Source organism: Lissotriton helveticus, chromosome 6, assembly GCF_964261635.1.
Source record: "Lissotriton helveticus chromosome 6, aLisHel1.1, whole genome shotgun sequence".
Classification (NCBI taxonomy): Eukaryota; Metazoa; Chordata; class Amphibia; order Caudata; family Salamandridae; genus Lissotriton; species Lissotriton helveticus.
The window spans coordinates 167,657,830-167,676,557 of NC_136067.1; the positions used below are offsets into that span (position 1 = coordinate 167,657,830).

The 18,728-nt window shown below is 42.6% G+C and overlaps 1 protein-coding gene across 1 annotated transcript in view; it reads left to right on the forward strand.

The window, feature by feature from the left end:
• The window catches only part of MTMR9 (myotubularin related protein 9), a 288,947-nt gene that overhangs the window by 216,247 nt on the left and 53,972 nt on the right, over positions 1 to 18,728 (forward strand). The gene's annotated exons all lie outside the window — the stretch shown is intronic.

Sequence of the window (18,728 nt, forward strand, 5' to 3'; positions counted from 1 at the left end):
AGTGGAGCTAAAAACCAGGACACCCTTTACAATTGAGGATTGTACTTTGAAATGTCTGGGAGTTCATATTACCTCATGAATTCATAATCTACTTAAGGCTAATATTGATCTCTTTGCAGATGCCATAAAAATGAACTGCACAAATGGCATCCTTTGTACATCTTCTGGCTAGCATGGGATTATAAAATGTAAGTGGACATTCAGATTCCACCTATTAGTGATGTCAAGAATTGTTTTAGCAAGAAACTGGAACAAAGTGAGTGCATCAACTACTATGGCATGGAATTGTAAGATATGGGACCCAGTGACTGGCACTATTATCAATCCATCTTGGTAATGCAGACTTTCAGCCAATTTGGTAACTAGTTATTGAATATAAGGGGAGAGAGAGTAGAGCTGTTTCTTGACTCACAAGATCAAGGGCACTGACAGATAGCCCTAGGAACGGTGCATCGGTTGAATTAGGAATTACTTGTGCTGAGCTTTGGAAAGTGGAATTGAGGCATACCGCCATGAGGACGTTGGAGCTATGTTATGTTGCGTTAGAGGTAGCAAGGTGTTTTTGTTAATATCAAACTTGTTTAGCTCAAAACTGTGGAATATGTAACTCAACAGGTGCTATCTGAACATGATTTGTAGTAGGTTACAGTGCTGAATAAAAAGCCTTACAAAAACAAGAAACTGCTTAATCTAGCTTTAAAAAGTGCATCTTATAAGCATTCGTTTTTTGTTCATACCAGTTACCTCTTACATAAATCCTTTATAAAGTAAATGCAAAGCATGTTTTCTAATATTTTAGCAACTGTGTTCTAAAACAATTGCAACAAATCCTCAGTATTATTTACTGCTGTTTCAGTGCTGGGGACTGTGCTTATGTACGTGCCTGGATAATGTGTATGCATGACATGAGGGAGAGAGCACTAAGTGGGAAAGGTATGCCCACCGGTTGGTCCCGTGTTCACTGCACCACTGGATTCAAGCTAGCCTAGCTGATATGGGGTGATGCCCCAAAACAGGTCCAAGGATGCTTGTTTCCCGTCCAGGGAGAACCTGGCTTGGCAGTTCGGGCTGGACTGTTTCCACGAGGAACAGGGTCAAGACTGATTTGCTTATGGCTAAGTCGAAACAGGTGTGGCGAGCAAAAGAACAATGGATTAAACACAGATTTTTGCGTTTGGGGCTGAATGTTTGTATTGTTCAGCATTCCGTCCATCATTTGTTCCTTTTGCTTTTGTAGCCCTAAGTGGAAAAGGTATGCCCAGACGTGGGTGACGTGCTCACTGCGCCACTGTATTCAAGCTTGCCTGTCTGATATGGGGTGATGTCCCGAAACCGGTCCCAGGATGCTTGTTTCCGGTCCAGGAAGGACCTGGCCTTGCAGTTCGGGCTGGACTGTTCTTATGAGGGACAGGGTCAAGACTGATTTGCATATGGCTGGTTCCAAAGTGGGGTGGCGTGGAGAGCAAAAGAACGATGGATTAAACCCAGATCTTTGTGACCTGGGTGTAAATGTTCGCATTTTCAGCATTCCGTCCATCGTTTGTTCCTTTTGCGGAAGAATAATATTTCAGAACATATTATGCGGTCAATTCAAAAGGGCATTTATGAGTACATCAAGTAGTACTCCCTTTGAAATACTTTGTGTATTCTAATTGTCATTGTGAATTGACTTGGAAATGTCCAATTTCTTTTAATAAAAGTACAAAGAGGACATAAACCTTTTTATTTCTACCAATTGTACAAAAAATGTCCCTGGAAAATCCCATTTTAGTTTTCTTGGATCTATCAATAAAGGCATTTAAGCTTACACAATGTAGTTCTAAACGAGAATATACTTATAAATGCCTTAGTGAATTTGTCCTCATTCTCTTTGTTTAGTATTCAGGAAAAACACAAACCTTCACGAATTAGTACTAAAAGAGTACCACTTTATATACTCAGAAATGCCTTTGTGCATTGGCACTCGTTTCACTTTGAGCGGGATTTCTGGAAAACACCTGTGCAAATTAAGAAAAAAGCTGTATTCTTAAAAGTGTTTTAAAGTAAACCTGCTTGTAGGAGGTAAACTTGTGTCTTTCATTATTAAATTAAGCCAGTTAGAATTACAATAAAGCAGAATAAAATGTATTTATCTGAAACCCCCATATTATTCCTTTGCTTAAAAGTACAATAACACACCATTAAGCGGTGCATATAGTCATCATTTTTTTACATATCTGTATTTTAAGACTGCACCTTTAAGGAATCTGAGAGCTCCACTGTTCCAGGATACTCAGCAGCTAATTTTACTCTTTGAAGAATAAGATCCAGAAAAAGGGCCTTTGAACTGTTTCATTTTTATAATTGAAAATGTTGATTTATGAAGCATTTGCTTGCTTCATTAGGTTTTCGTCGTCCTCTGCCTTTATTTTGAAGATGTTTTTCCAGATAAGTTACTGTTCTATATGTCTGCTCAAAGACATTTTTGCCCCCTGTTCTTTCAGCATTCCTTTTAACAATATTTCCCCTTGTAGATCAAATTCTTTCTGCAAAACTATTTTCCTAGAGCTTCCTCTCTGTTGCTTTTCTTAAATATGTCTCTTGGTGGTGAAGGGGTTCAGAGCAGAACATTATTAATGGAATGTATTTGTTTTGTGGGACTCTTCTGATGGATACGTCTAAAACTGCATGTTTCTCACCTTATGAATATCCCACTGTTCCAAAACTAGATCCAGACAATTGTCCCTCAGCATTAGCGCTCCAGCGCCACCAGGTAGGGTTATTTGACATCAGTCCGTGCTCCCGCCTCCTATAGGAAATGCGATGATATCAGCCCATGTAAGGCTCTGTCTGTCCGGTGCAGTGACTTCAGTGCTTGTTTTTCTGCCTCTTACTGGTGCGTGTCTGGAGCTCTTTTGCTGCTGTGTAAGGTATGTTACATTATTGGTGTTCCTATAGCACAGCAATAACCCGTAAGGGTATCCAGGTGCTCTGTAGACGGTGCGGAACGCCACCCTTGGGGGCTTACTCAAAAAGCCAGTTCTTCAGCTTCTTGCGAAAGTAAAAAGGAGAGAGAGGCCTTGATGTGTTGTGTGAGGGCGTTCCAGGGTTTAGGGGCCAGGCACAAGAAAGTGCGGCACATTTGTGTATGTGCTTGGGTAGGTCTGGTGAGAGACTGGCATAGCGAAGGTGTCTGGATATCAAGCTTACGTTTATGCAGCTCTGCCTAGGAATCCAACCAACTTTGGACCTAATGCCCATCTGGTTAAAATCTGCCAAAACAGAATGAAGCCTGTGCAGCGTGGAAAAGGAGGCCATAATACACATTTAGGCTGTGGGGTTTTAGGTTTAAACCTATAATAACTGATAAAACCCCACTGAAAGAAAAATAGCCCTCACCGGTGAAAACATATAAACACTGAAAAAACACCTGGACAACCACAAACTAAATGCCATTCAAAGAAAGGAAAAAGAGAGTGAAAGTCATTTTTTCTTCCTGAAGGTGTCAATACAATGTAACTTTGTTATACAAGTAGCAGTAAGAAAGACTGGCTAACATTATTCTGCTTGAGTTTTGTTCTTTAGGGATGCCAGTAAAATTTTGATTCTTCTTCCTTTTACTTTTTCAGTTTTGTGGCCTTTGGTCTAAAGATGCAGGGATCAGTTTCATGTTTTAGGTCTTGTTTAATTATTTTATAAACTATAGAGAATCAGGAAATATCAAACTCATATTTGATATTTCGGCTGCATTTGATTCTTTCACCGAAAAGTGAAATGGCTGGTTTCATACAAATCTTTCCTAATGTGTCATCACATTTACCCACAGAGAATGGGTAAAAACCCTTAATACATCAGATCATGGTTTCTAGTGGGTCAGTATTGATAAAAGGTGAATTGCCAACACCTCAGGCTTAAAACATTCAATGCAAGGGATAGTGACAAGTATATATATCACCAAGCATCTGGGATAGTGGTGAAAACATGACACCAGACTTTTGGAAAACATGGAACGCAGTGTCACTTGTAATGCTCTGCAAAAAAGGTTCTTTCCAAGTTCAACAAAGATTGGAGTGATGTTGTTTGTATTTGCAGTGATTCAGTTACGTATATAAAAAATTTGTGTGATGACCTATCAAAATTGATACCCAAGCTGAAGTGATTCCCTGTAGTAGATCCTTGCCACTTGTTAGATGGTATGTTGAAAGCATCTTTACAATCTTAACAGTTAATGAGGGATGCTATTGACTTTTTAGTCCATTCTGGTGCACTGGTTTCTAATGCACAGGAACTAAATTGCAAATATTTATCATTTCGTGCTTTATGTGGCATCAAAGAAAGAGTCATCCCAACTGTGTCCCTTAGCTGCTGGTTCTCAGCCCAATGGGCTAAGAATGCTGAGAGGGCCTTTTTCAGGCAGTTTACATGGGAAGGAAAGTGCAAGCGCACATGACCCAAAGACTCACTGAAGAAGTATTGTATGGTGTGCTACAATAAGATTAATTTGCAAACATCTATTTGGACCTCATATACACTATAAGTACACTGTCTATATACCATGTTCTTTCAGTGCAGAAAGCAAGCAATAATAAAAGCAAAATGTTCCATAAACACCGGAAAAACACCTTTTCTGTTGTTTTTAGTGGCACGAAAATGTGTGACCACTGATAACAGTTTTTTAAGATATTGAAAACACTGAAAAAACCCCACCAGAATTTACCAAAAATAGAAACTGAAAACAGGAAAGCCTATACACATTCTTTGCATCTGCCTGGCAATGTTACTTGACCGTAGAAGCATGCTGCGCTGTGCCTTTAATCAGGCAGCCATTCGAACATGTAGGCAAACTCTTATAACTGCACTCATTTTGGATCATACAGGCCTAAAAATCCAGGCTGTAAAGCTTATAGAAATATTTGAAGCAAGCATAAAGGCTATCTTGGGGAAATGTAAAGATATAAATGTTTGTACATTGGCATATAGTTGGACACTGGTTGCTATTAAAAGCAATGGCACTTTAACAAAAGTTTCACAGCAGCTGCAACGGACCGACCCATTTGACACCCAGAAACTGATAAAGGCATGGTAGTTTTCAGTCTATTTGACACTAGGAGGCTGATAGTGGTGCTGTGGTCAGCAATGGTTGTTGCGGCAGTGCACTTTCACTTTAAAAAATCTTTGCACAGCCACACCCACTGCCAAGCGCCGTCACTTTAATAAATCTGGTACAGCCATGCCTATGTCCTGTTATCGATTCTGAAGGCTGCTAGTTGTCTGCGATAAGCCGCGGACGCTGTAACTGAGCATTACCACTCTAATAAATGGTGCACAGCCATGTCCATGCCAAGCACTGTCACTTTAATATACTTTGCACAGCCAAGTCCATGATTAATTATCTGATGAGAATATATTGCATTTTGAATCGCATTTTATGATTTTCTATTCAAGCAAATGAGTGATTATTATTCAATCAACTCAGTAGTTCTGCATATTCCTAATTGTATTATTGCTTATTGTTTGAAGGTGTAACCGGTTTTAATAAACTATGCACTCTACAAATAAACTTGAACTTGTGTTTGGAAGGTCGGTGGAAGTGAAGGGGGCTGTTCAGATAGGCAGGGCCAGTGTTGTGGATTTTTGAGGGTGTCGTTGAGGAGTTTAAAGTGTGCTCGTTTGTGTATCGGGAACCAGTGGAGTTCTCTATGGTGTTGTGTGATGTGGGCTAGGCGTGGGAGGTTGAACACTAGTCTGGCTGCTGTGTTTTGGAGGGTCTGCAGTCTTCTTGTGAGCTGGTTGGAGGTCCCTTCATACAAGGTGTCTCCATAGTCTACGCTGCTAGTGATGATCGTTTTCCTGGTGCTGACTGGCAGCCACTTGAAGATTTTCTTTTGCATCCTTAGTGTGTTGAAGCAGACAAAGACCACTGCTTTGACTTTGGCGGTCATGTCCAGATTGTTATCTAAGGTGATTCTGTGGTTTCTCGTTTGCGATCAGAGGGTGGGTCCAAGGTCTGTGGGCCACCAGGTGAAGTCCCATGGTGAGGCGTTCTTCCAGAAGACTACCACCTTGGTCTTGTAAGAACAGCAGAGTCCGAATTACAATTTAGAAAACTGCTCTTTTTAACTAAGTGGATAGACGGCAATGCTACCTGTATGCTATCCTAGCGCTGGGAGGCTCAAGTGGGTAGCCATGCACTCTACACATTCCCATGAATAGAATGGAAAAGAATTGTCTAAGTTCAATTTAAGGCAATTGGATTTCTTCGAGGTGGGTACTTCAGTCATGCATGTGGTGAACTTGTTCAAGTGTTGGGTGTTTTAGCGAGATGGACAATATCAGTTGCGTGTCGTCGTTCATCCTTCTTCTGCCATCAGTTTCCAGTAGCGATTAAAGTCTAATTTTCTGACCAAAAATAAGGTTAAGAGCAGCGTTCTCCCTTTTTATCCACTCCCCCACACTAGCTACCATCTGCAAGTAACTGCTCCCTGGCGCATACCTCGAACTTGGGGCTGGAAGTTATTGCTGTATTGCACAAAGTGGCCATTGAAGTAGCGTCTATTGAAGAGGGGCACAGGATTTAAGTCCTTTTACTTCTGTTCCTGATGAATGTTAAGCGTCTTTGACCCATTTTGGACCAGGAACCATTAAACCCTCTGCAGGACAAGTTCAAAGTGCTGTCCTTGAGTCATGTCCTCCTGGCATTAGTAGAACAAGTTTATATGGTGTCTTTGGGTCTCCAGGATGCCTTCTTTCATCTGTCGAACCTCCCTGCTTATAGGTGCCTACCTGCAGTGCTACAGTTTGGCTTCTGACTGTTTAGCGAGCCATCACCATGGTGCTGGAAGCTTCCTTACCATAGTGCTGGCTGTAGTGGAAGCTTCCGCCAGGAGGGCAGGAGTGCATGTATTTCAGTATTTGGATGACGGGTTCTGATGTTGGACCATCTTCACCGTACCCATAACTATTTTTCTCCATCTGAGCTTCTCCAACAACCTTCAAACCTTCCACCTGCCTTGTTGAAAGGTGGGGCTTCTTTGGCATGGGATGGAACATATGCTCTCTGAGTCTTTGCTCTACCTCGGAGGATCTCGAATATTGTGATTGTATTTGCATTTATATAGCACTTACTACCCAGGGCGAGGCGTCAAAGTGCTTTTCGGCAAGTAGAACGCTACTCCGGAAGCTAAAAGGCTTAGTGATGGATTCATATTGGGAAATACAAGTTAATTTGAGTAGTGGTCATGTGAGTCTGTTGGTTGGCTTGAATAGGATAATGGAGAGATAGACGAAGGAAGAGTCTAGATAGTGTTATTTGGGAGATCATAGTAGTGTTGATGTTTGGGATGAGTAAAAAAGAGAGATAGAGGAGGGAAGAGTTTCTAGAAAGGGATTAGGTAGATCATAGTAGAAAATAGGGTTTAGGATGAGTCAAAGGAGGGATTCATGAGTGAAAAATTTAGAAAGGTTTGAATGGGAGTTTGTAGTAGTAAAACCAGCATTTGCAATGCAATATGTTTTGCCTTTGGGACCTAATCAGTGTTTAGCTATGAAGCACATTATCCTGGGTAAAGCAATTCTGGTATTTTACTGACCTCTGCTGGTCATTTTCTATCAAGACATTTAAATAGAGGCAGTTGCTAGAAAGAAAACGTAGTCCCCAAGTGGAAGCAGACCAGTATTGGGGCAATACTCCAAAGCCCATCCAAAGTACCTACAACAAATCTTCCAGACAGCGTAAGCACTGCCTAGGCTCGACCTAAAGTGGTTCGGGTGAGCCAAGAGAGATAGAAGAGGGAAGAGTCTATAAAGGGTTATTTTGGAGAGAACAGTAGTAGAATCAGTGGCGTAGGAAGGGCGGTGCGGTGGGTGTGGGCCGCCCCTGGTGTCATCAATGAGGGGGGTGACAAAATGGCAAAAATATGTGTTTTAAACACATATTTTTGCCATTTTGTCAAGCTGGTGGTGACGAGAATTTTTCCGCACCGGGTACCACCTGACCTTGCTACGCCCCTGAGTAAATGAGGTTTGGGATGAGTCAGAGTGGAGGTAGAGAGTATATTGCGAGCGGTATAGGTTGAGACAGAGTGGTGCAGTGGAGAGCATCAAAGTATTTCTATTTATTTATTTATTTATTTATTCTTCTTTCTTCCACAGTCTGAGTAATGTAATAAATATATAGATACAGGACTACATAGAAAAGGTACATATATATATATAAGGAACATAATATATTTAACTTTAAAGTTGTATTGTACAAACTCAGACTTTCAAGTGTTGCTGTACTTGAAGCAAATGTATTTGTGTATTTTTTATAACTCCGTTTTTTAAAATGTTCTTCGCCTCAATATTTCAATAGTGAAGCGCCTGTAGCTAAAATAGTTATGATGCTATTTACATGTTGTGACAGATTAAAAAAATAGAGCCCCACAAGTATCTAATCAAATAACTTATATAACAAGCATTTGCAATGCAATCGGTCTCGCCTTTGGGACCTTATATGTTATATTTAGCTATACAGCACATTAGCCTGGGTGCTGAAACATCTACTGTTCTTTAACATGAAGTGAAAGTAAGCACCAAACTGCATGACACGCCAGGTATGGGAACACACAGAGAGAAATATTGCCTTTCAGCGCAAAATGGTATGGTCCAAAGCTCAGTTTTTAATATAAAATCAGGGCCTTCGGTGGTCATATCACTGAAATGACAAGATTTAAAAAAAATATTATTGTCTACGGGTGCTCGTGGAAGATAATATCTAAGGACGGGAATCTAGAGAAAGCAAAAGTGATTCTGGAATTTTACTGACCTCTGCTGGTCTTTTTCTGTCATGAAAGTTAGAGGCAGTTGCCAGAAAAATAGAAAAAAGAAAGTCCTTCAGCAGAAAGCAGTTCTGTTATTTACTGGCATCTACTGGTCCTTTTCTATTAAGACAGTTAAATAGAGGCAGATGAACAGAAAAAAGTCCCTAAGCGGAAGCACACAAGTCCTAGGGCTGATCTCCAGAGCCCACAAAGTACATACACATCTTAAGTATTTACTAATATATACGTATATACTAAAGTATATACAAGAGGTCTCGAATGCTCAACCTAAAAACGAAGTGGTGACCTATAAACATGTTAAGCATAGATTGGCATATATATATTTAACCATAAGTAATATATATTTGCTAAGTAGAGGTAACACTTATCTATATATTTTAAAAACCATAGTTATTATACATATTTGTGCAAAGAAATACACATATCTAGATACAATAATATAATCAGATTATTAATGTTTACATACAAGGTTATGCTGTACTGGCTCACTGGTTAGAGGCTGCAGACCCGTAAGCAGAGAACGGCCCGGGACCAGGGTTCGATTCCCGACGCGGCAGGGTCGTGGACCAGGGTCAGCGGACTCGATAATTCTCGCCTCGGTGCCTACTCTAGTCAGAAACCACACTCGGCAACTCTGGGCATCAGCTTGCCTCATCTTCACAACGGCCCCCCCCAGACCGCCGGGGATGCTTGGTCGCACCTTAGAGATACCCATCAGGGACCATCTCTCAGGGTGAGCCAGGACGGGTTCCCCAGCGGTCGAAGCGTGGAGATACTCCTCCGGGAGTCGATTCCTAGCGCTATATAAACCCGCAATTAAATTAAATTAAATAGTGGTTATGTAGGAAAGAGCCAACTCTTGAGTAGTGTTCAGAAGATAAGATCGTAATTGATGGATCTTTTATTTGGGGGCAATGAATTCCATAGCTTGAACAGAGAAAGATGTACCACCTGTGGTCTCGGTGCCACTCTTGTGCAGAGGTTCCTTTATTGAATGTATTTGATGATTTTATTCCTGATGAAGAGCGGTCCTGTTCCATGCATTGTTTTGTGGGTGATACAAAGCATCTTGAAGTGGCTCTTCTGGCTACCAGGAACCAATGTAGGGCCCTCAAGGCAGGGGAGATGTGGGTGTGTGCCTTTAAATGTAGAAGTAGGCTGGCAGCAGAGTTCTGAATCTGTTGTAGTCTTTTCATAGTTGATAAAGGTGATCCGTGATAGAGTTAGCTTAAAAACGTTTTGACAGTACAAAATAGATAGTATCCTGGACCTTGTGTGGGAAATCCCAGATGGGGGTAGATGCGTTGCAAAGTTTTTTTGGGGGTTTTCTAGAGTTTTACTTTGGATATGATACTGATATTTCTGTGTCTGATGCCAGTTCTGCCGGCCTTTTGCCTTTGGTCTTGATGACCTTGTGAATGCTTTTGATGCTGCTTGCAGATGGTGCTGTGACCCCCTTCAGTGGTGCTTAGAGATGGGCTCCTGCAACACAAGAGTCTCTCGGCTCACAAAGAGATCTTCCTTTATGTTGTCCTAGAGCTCTATTTGTGAATGTGTCCCTTTACCATCACAGTAAGCTATCCCTTTAATCCTGCTCCAGTATAGGCAGCTGTGGCATGGATTCCTCGACCCTGTGATAGGCTCCGCGGTTGCGGCAGTGGGCTCTGCAATGGTATATTTTCCCAACAGCGGCTTATCTGGCGGGCACTCTGAAATTGAAGGTGGATGCCTTGAATAGGCCTGGAAGTGACACTCTTCTGATTGGGATGTCTTTGCATGGGCCTCTCTGCCATGGCAACAGGACACACCCTCTGCTCTGCTCCCTGCATGTCCCTCCCCATGGCTCTCTGGAGGACACATTCTGGTTTATCTGGTTGCCGGGTTCTGCGTGTTCCCTCTGACTCCTTTGCGAGGACGAAGCACAATCTTTTTTTTTTGCAGACGGTCCAAGGAAGAGGGATACGTGAAACTCTACATTGGACCGCTGCTTCCGCTTTCACAGCAGGAAGGTCGTGCCCTCAACCCCAGTCATCAGACCCTATGCAATAGGTCTCGCATTTACGAGAGCTTATTGACATTGTAAATGACAATGCCTTTTATTTATGTTTTGGTTTTTAAAACATAAATAAAAGACATTGTCATTTACAATGCTATTAGCTTAAACTCTCGCAAATGCGAGACCTATTGCATTCCAAATGCTTGTTTGTAAAAGCGCCTTATGCTGTGCTTTCACTTTATTGGCAGCCACGCCTCTTTCTTTAGACGACCTGCGTCTAAAGGAAGGTGCGCAGCCGCTATTAAAGTGAAACACACAAGGTGATGGACGGAATGTTGCACAATGGCAAAACATTCACCCCCAGTCACAGATCTGGATTTAATCCATCGTTATTTTGCTCACCAAGCCACCCCAGTTCAGACATGGCCATATGCAAATCAGTCTTGACCCTGTGCCTCATGGGAACAGTCCAGACCGAACCTCCAAGCCATGTCTTCCCTGAACCGGTTTCTGGCTATCAGCCATCTTAAACCCAGATCTGTGACTGGGGGTGAATGTTTTGCCATTGTACAACATTCCGTCCATAATCTTATGTGTTTTGCTATGAAAGAGAAAGCACGGTATAGGGCGCTTTCCCAAACAAAAAAAAAACCATTGTTTAAGTTGACAAACAATTGTTGTTTTTTTTTGTTGTAACAGCGCCGATGCCAGGCTTTGACTTTAGTGGCGGCCACGCCCCTTTCCTTAGAAGAGGATCGTGTAAAGAAAGGTGCGCAGTAGCTATTAAAGTGAAATCGCGGTATGGGGCGCTTTGACAAATAAAAGCCACTTGTTTGTCAAGTTGACAAATAAATAAATAGATTTTTTTTTGTAAAAGTGCCCCGTGCTGCAATTTCACTTGAATGTCAGACACGCCCCTTTCTTAAGATGCAGCTCATCTAAACAAAGGTGTGGCTACCAATATAGTAATAGCATGGTATGGGGCACTTCTAAAAATAAAAAGTATTTGTTAGGCAGAATAGCGCTTGCAGGAGTACTGCACTGTGCAAGGAGTATTTTTGAAAGATAAAGCGCAGCATCCATGATCGGGCGCCACACTGTCATGAAAACGGAGTGGGTCAGGGAGAGCCTTTGGTGCCTGCAAAAGCAGCTAGATTAAAGACATTGAAGAAAATAGTGCTCAGACTGTGTAACAACACAAGTAAAAAGTTGTCTTTATGGGAGGTTACAGATGCAGACAAGGCATTACTAAGGTGGGACTAACAAGCCTATTAACGAATCCATTTAGAGAGGACAGTAGCAGAAACCAATTTAAAAGATGGACAGAGTGGGCGGAGCTTCAAGTCCATACCTGAATACAGATGCCTTACATGGCTCAACCTTAAAATGCTATTTGGGGGTGTAGTCCAGGTTCCTGCAAATAATCAAAGATTCTTAAATTGAGGGGACTATCGCTCTCTTTTCCTGTTGAGACAGTAACAAAACCACCAAATGTTCACCCTGTACTGTAGAGTGATGGGGCTTGATATTCCTGTAGTGTTGTCGTTTTATCTTTAAGTACATTATTACAAAGAAACGTACACGGCACACACACAGCCCAATTAAAGGGAGGTCCCTGATTATAATTTAATTTTTCAACCAAAATTTAAACAATAATTCTTTTTCCCAGAAATATTTCTGAGTAACATAAAAATGATCTTTGTGCAAAACATGATCCTTCACCATTGCAGTGGACTGTCGTACATGAATAAAGTTTATATTCAAAGTTTACTGAAATTGGAGAACGAAACCAAGTAAGATATGTGTAACTATTTAACAAAGCAGCTAGGATTACATTCTCTGCTGCCTCCTATCGACTATTTTTTGTGTATGACATTTAGTGAGAACTTCTCACGATGAAAGGGAAGAAGGGCGTGGGTTGTAACAGACTGATTTATGTTATCTCTACATTTACATGAGTCCAACATTGAACTTAAACCCATCTCAACAGTTACCTGTCCAAGTTCATCCCCAATCCAAGGTTTGTTATATTCATTCTCCGCTTAGCTGTGACTTTACACCGTTATTGCTCACTTAGTTTTTATTTATTTATTTATTTATTTTTCCCAGAGTTTTATATAGCGCGGACATGACCCGAATCGGGTATCAGAGCGCTTTACATAGCACCAGTTGCATTACATGAGGACACATTCATTTTTGTTAGGCACGGGGAGATTAAGTGATTTGGCCAGAATCACAGGCTTTTCAGCGTCATGGCGGAGACTCAAACCCAGTTCTCCAGATTCGAGGTCGACCCCCCTAGCCGTTAGGCCAACTCCTCTCCCCTAGTTGTGTCAGCCAGAACTGGTCATTCTCTTCTATGTCACATGTTATAATAGAACTCCAGTTTCCACGGTCCTAGTATCATAACCCCTCACCTTAACAAGGCTAAGAATGATGGAGACAGATCACATAAAGCAACTACAGTCCGTGCTCCCATTCAGATCCCCTGTGGGAAAATAATTTACATCTGTTGAACTGACCTCTCAAAGAAGATGAAGACGTCACTGCAAGCAGCATAGAGCCCTCGGAAGCCCAAAGCTGCCCTTCCCAATTAGGCTGTCAAAAATCAAGCAAAGTGAGACTGTGAAGCGACAGCTGCTAAGAAGAGTGCAGCTTAAGTAATGAAGCCAAAATAGTGGAACTCAAAGTGGAAAGGACAAATAGGCAACCTTTAAGGGAAGCAGGTGTCTCTGCTATGAAGGGAGACCCTGGAAGCATGCGACTGTTGGAGGGAGCCGGGATCCCTGTGGTGCCCTCCTCTCCGGGGTGATTGGGCAGTTCGTTATTGTCCCTTGCACCAGACCTGTGGTGAAGCTTACAGCACTCTTTCGAGACATTGTGGAATCAGCCAGTGTGATGGTCTTATGGTCTTCATAGAGCAGGGATGCAAATGGTGATGCTGGAGAAAACGCTGTTGTTCTTGGATGTAACTGGCATTTGTGCAGCATTCCTACTGTCTGGAGGGTAAAACCTTTGATGGAGATGCCCCTGAGTATGGAGGCCGTAATGCAGCCCTATAATTTTTCCGCCTCTGGCTATACTGGTTGTTAAAGACCCTGAACCAGAGTTATAGGCCCAAGCTGCAGGCAAGGGCCAGTAACGAGAGTGAGGGCCTTTAACAACTGGTATAACCTGAAGGCAGAAGGGCTATAAGGCTAGTGGAACATTCCAACTACTGAGGGTAGAATGTTCTAAATTAAAACAGGAGAAACAAAAAGGCAAACATTGGAATGTTGAAGGCGAAGGTTTACACCAGCTTTTATAATCCCAGAGCCACTTGATTGTCTTCAATAGAATTCCAGTGTTCTAATATAGCCTTTATAGCCTTATAGCTTACCGTGGTGGGCTATACCAGCCATTAAAGGCCCGCTCCAGCGTCGGCTTGGCCCTTTAACAAGGGAGCAGGCCTTTAATGGCCGGTATAGCCTGCTACAGAGGGCTATAAGTATATTAGAACATTCCGCTCCTAGAGGGCAGAATGTTCTAAATAGCAAAACAAAGGCCTTACGTTGGCTGGACTCTGTGGTGTTTCCAGAATAAAAGGGAACAAAAGAACATTTACATTTGGACTTGACTTTTTTGCTTTCTATCTTGGAACGAACTTTCTAAAAATCACATGAATGCGTGTGCACAGGATTTCATTATTTGATTAAAAGGCCTTACGGAGCCAGAGCAGGTTCAAATCCCCTTGGGCTCAGTGAGGCCTTTGTTCACAGCAACAGCTGCGAACAAAGACAAACAGTGGAATGCTGGAGCTCCGGGCTTCTACCGGCCATTAGAAGCCTGGAGCACTCCATTGTCTTCAATCGAGCTCCCAACAGTCCAATATTCTAATGGTGGTTGGAACATCGTGCATGCCTGACAGGGTGGTTTCCCTGCCCGAGGCACGTGCACCTATATGGTGTCATCTGACGTCCACATGCTTGTATTTTTATTCAATGCCAGGGAAGGCTGCCTATCTCCAGGCTGAAGCTTCACTGGGCTGCTATGGTGCAGCCTGGGATCCACTTGAAGTACCTGGACCTCTGCTGTACAGAGATGGCGGAAGAAAAGGAAGGGCGACGGCCAGCTGAAGGATCTTGATAAATTGGTCAAGGCCGCCTCATCAGTCAGTTGAGAATAGGCCTTCCCAACCTAGGGTAGGGAGTGAACCAGCTAGCCCATGGTCCTCAAGGTATGTGATAGAGCATGAAATCAAGAATACTCCTGGTTTAAGCTGAAGATTGGAAAACTAAGAACAAAACTGTAACTGCTGTGTGTCGTTAAAAGGGTTCCTGAAACAAAGTCCCAGCTCTGAGCTGGAAGACACGATCCAGACCCTCAAAAATACAGTTGAGCAGTGGACCATCTTGTGCATTGTCAGAATCTAAAAGAAGCAGTCACTCGGTATTGAAGGTGGCAAATTCGTCTTGCCCATGTGATGAATTACTCTTAATTTATCCGTAGTAAATCATGCTTGGTCAGATCCAGCTCACACCTTGCGTGAAGTGAAAAGATAATCCCACAGAAGGGGATCTTCATTGGGTCATCTTAAACCCCACACCTTTAACCCATGCCCTCTGTGGACAAGAATAAAAATGTTTTTTGAGGTCCACAAAGAGGTAGATTTCATCATTTTCCTTATCCTCTGTATCCCTGACTCCACACCTCCTTCCTCATAGGATCCATTCCTCAAGTGCTCACCGACCACTTTGTGGAGGGTAATAGCCCTCACCGCTGCCTCTTCAGGGTAGTGGTGTGAGTAGGGGCACTGTGATGACGCATACCACCCTTGGGTGGGTGAGGACTAGTTTGTAAAATGTTGATACTAGATCCTTGATTCTCTGGTCACTCTTCCATTCAGATTATGGTGCGTGATGCTAACCGGTCTGTGCAGGGATTATGGAGACTTGAGATTACTTCCAATTTAATGCTGAGTTGGTAGATTGATGCGAATTGAAGAGGACGCGGTGGTAAAAGTTGTAGTAGAGTTTATTCAACCCAGCTGACACAGCCCAGGTACAAGCGGTAACTGCCACTCACAGAACACTCAGGGTAGGATGCTAGTAAACACTCCAAATAACATCACAGTATTCATGCTAATCTCAGCAAGCATCACTTCACCACACCTCCACCCTTTTAACAAGAAGATACTGAAACAGAAAAGGGGAAAGGATACTGAAAGGAAAAGGGGAAGAGAAACAAAAGATAAATGTAAATAACCATATAAATTTACACAATCTCGTAAGAGATCGAACCCTTCAGCGGCTCCCTCTCTGACCGTGAGACATCTCAGGGTAGATCAGAAATAAATGCAGCCCGAGCCTCTTGAAGGCATACAACGGGCAGTACAACTCAGCAAATACCTGGGCTGTCTTGCTCTCTGTGGGGTAACTGACAGCTGATCTGTATAGAATAGTGAATTGCGGCGATCCTCAAACGAGGATGCCCAGCTAAGGATCGTATTGACCTGTTCCCTTCATTAATGCAGAGGCCATGGAGTTTGCTAAAGCTCTAGAGAACGGACTCCTTTGTGTGATTGTCTGCTTTGTCCACGCCAACCAGGGTTACTAGATGCCTTGGAGGTCAATTAGTTATATCATTCACATCTCCAGAACGCTCTGACATTGAGTTACAATCTGGGGGTTCCGTATCCATTTTCGGAGGATATTGAAAACCGTGTTTGAGGCACCTGCCTGGGATTATTTTCCCTCCTACAGAAGATGAACCTCAAACCCTTACTTATTACATTTTTACACCAGACGCCTATGACCTGACACAAGGTTAATGGCGTTTATAGGTTTGTTTCCCTGTTGGATGTGGTCCCGAATGGGGTCTCCACTATTGAACCAATACATACCTGCTCATTTGCATGAGCTACATTAATCTCTTTGCACGCTGTGCGCATTCTTGATATTTTTTTAAGAGTTATCCACTCTCCCAGGGAGTTTATATCAGTCCTACGTCCTGTGCATGGTGGGGACCGCATGTCTGCCTGTGCTTCTACATTGTAGGTGGAAAACTCCTGCTTGAAATATGCACTGGGGGGGAACTGGTGTGCTGGACGTTTAGTACGTCTCCAGTAATGGGCTCGCTAAGGCAGGACCCCAGAGTTTGCGGTCTTCTCCCTATATCCATGATAGGCAAGGCAGCCTTCTTTAAGATGGAGGTCCTTCCCAGGTCTTTGACTGCAATGGGTTGCCAAGAGCCCATGCCCTAGGTCTGCAAATCAAAGTTTGAAGTTGCCTGGGTGTAGGGGATCTCCAGATGTGGTACTGTGGATCACACCTCATTGTTGTAAGCGACGCTGTGGCCCAAATGAGGATCTGGCATACAGGATAGAGTTGTGGGTGTCTGGTACTAATGCGCTTCTCTCCCTGTATAGAGGGTAACAGCCCAAAGATTTTACCCCTCTACATTGGTAATTTTAAGAGTCTGTCGAGAGATAATGAGAGCTCAGAAATCTGCCTTCCCTGCTTAACTGCTGTGCTCGATGCCTGTTTTACAGGACTATTCTAGAGGGTTTAGTTAGACTCTGTCGGCTATCCGGCACTAAACAGATAAGCTTGCACCACGGTCCCACTGCATCTTGCATATTACACTGCTACCGTGCTACTGCATAGAGGAAGAGCCAGCCTATAGAATATGCAAGTCCATTCTGTTTGCGTAACTGTAACATCTGTACAGGTCTGGAAGTCTGCTGCTGTTTTCTGCCTCATGCATACTACATGCATCAACCTGTACTCCAACCTGTACTCTGTGGGCCCTTTTTCTGTTAACAATGAAGCTTGACTTGATGTGGCCTAAAAACTTGCCACCTCCTGGGCTCCCTGCTACTGGGGAATGGGAATGGATTGCTGTTGGAGTGAGGAAATGTTACTAGAAACATCACTCCATCATAGAATCCTTGCTGATATTCATGAAAATTGAACATCTCCACCTGCCTGCAGGGCTATTTACCTTTCTTACCCTATACTAGTACGCAAGTATTTTCTCAACTTTCGACTATTCTTACAAACATCACTACAATCTATATACATAAGAGAAACTTAAAAATAAGATTTCTAAACTCCCTCATTTTAAGCACATAGAAGAAATGAAAGAATAATTCCTGCGCTTGCTTCAGTAGTACAAAATCTAAAAATAGAAATGCCTAAAAGGCTGCTCTCTGACCTGCTTGTGCCATCATGCACAGCTCTAAACAGTTGGTACTCAGTTTATCTCTATGGATTGCTGTATGCGGAACACAAGCCCCTGGGCTGTTGCCATTTTTTCCACTGAATTCTTGTTTGCTAAAATTGCTTTAAGTCTGTGCTTTTTCGTTAGGAGGCTATTTTCTTACATGCCTTCACTCTTTATGAAAAACCCAAAATGTGGAAAAAAGAAATGTGCGAAGGATCCTCACCACTAATAAATAGCCTATATCATCCAGATAGTGCAGACAGTGCTTAGTTTTGTGACTATATGGAGGTGAGGAGGAGGACTTTAAGAGAATATACTGGGCTAAAGATGAAGGAAAGAGTGTTTCCAGACCCCTTCCTGATGCCCTTCGAGAGACTTCATCAAATGTTGTTGAGACAAGGGAAGCTTCTTAATCTACCTCAGCAGATTCCAGAAAAAGAGGAAAAAATCTGGCTTGTCATTCAGGTTTCTTGTTTAATGTCTAAGGAACTGCCATAAGTCGTGGTGATTTAGTGTCAAGGCACTCGTCGAGTGGAAGATCTTTGGCACTGAGGACATCACTGCCTACTCCATCTACATGTTTTTCCTTCAAGCTACAGAGTATCATGCTAAATCATTGTTGAGTGGAAGATTGACGTTAAGACACGAAAGATCACTTTTGAGAGCCATGATATTGATGATTTCAACATCAAACCAAAACAAACAGATTATGGACAGAATATTGAACA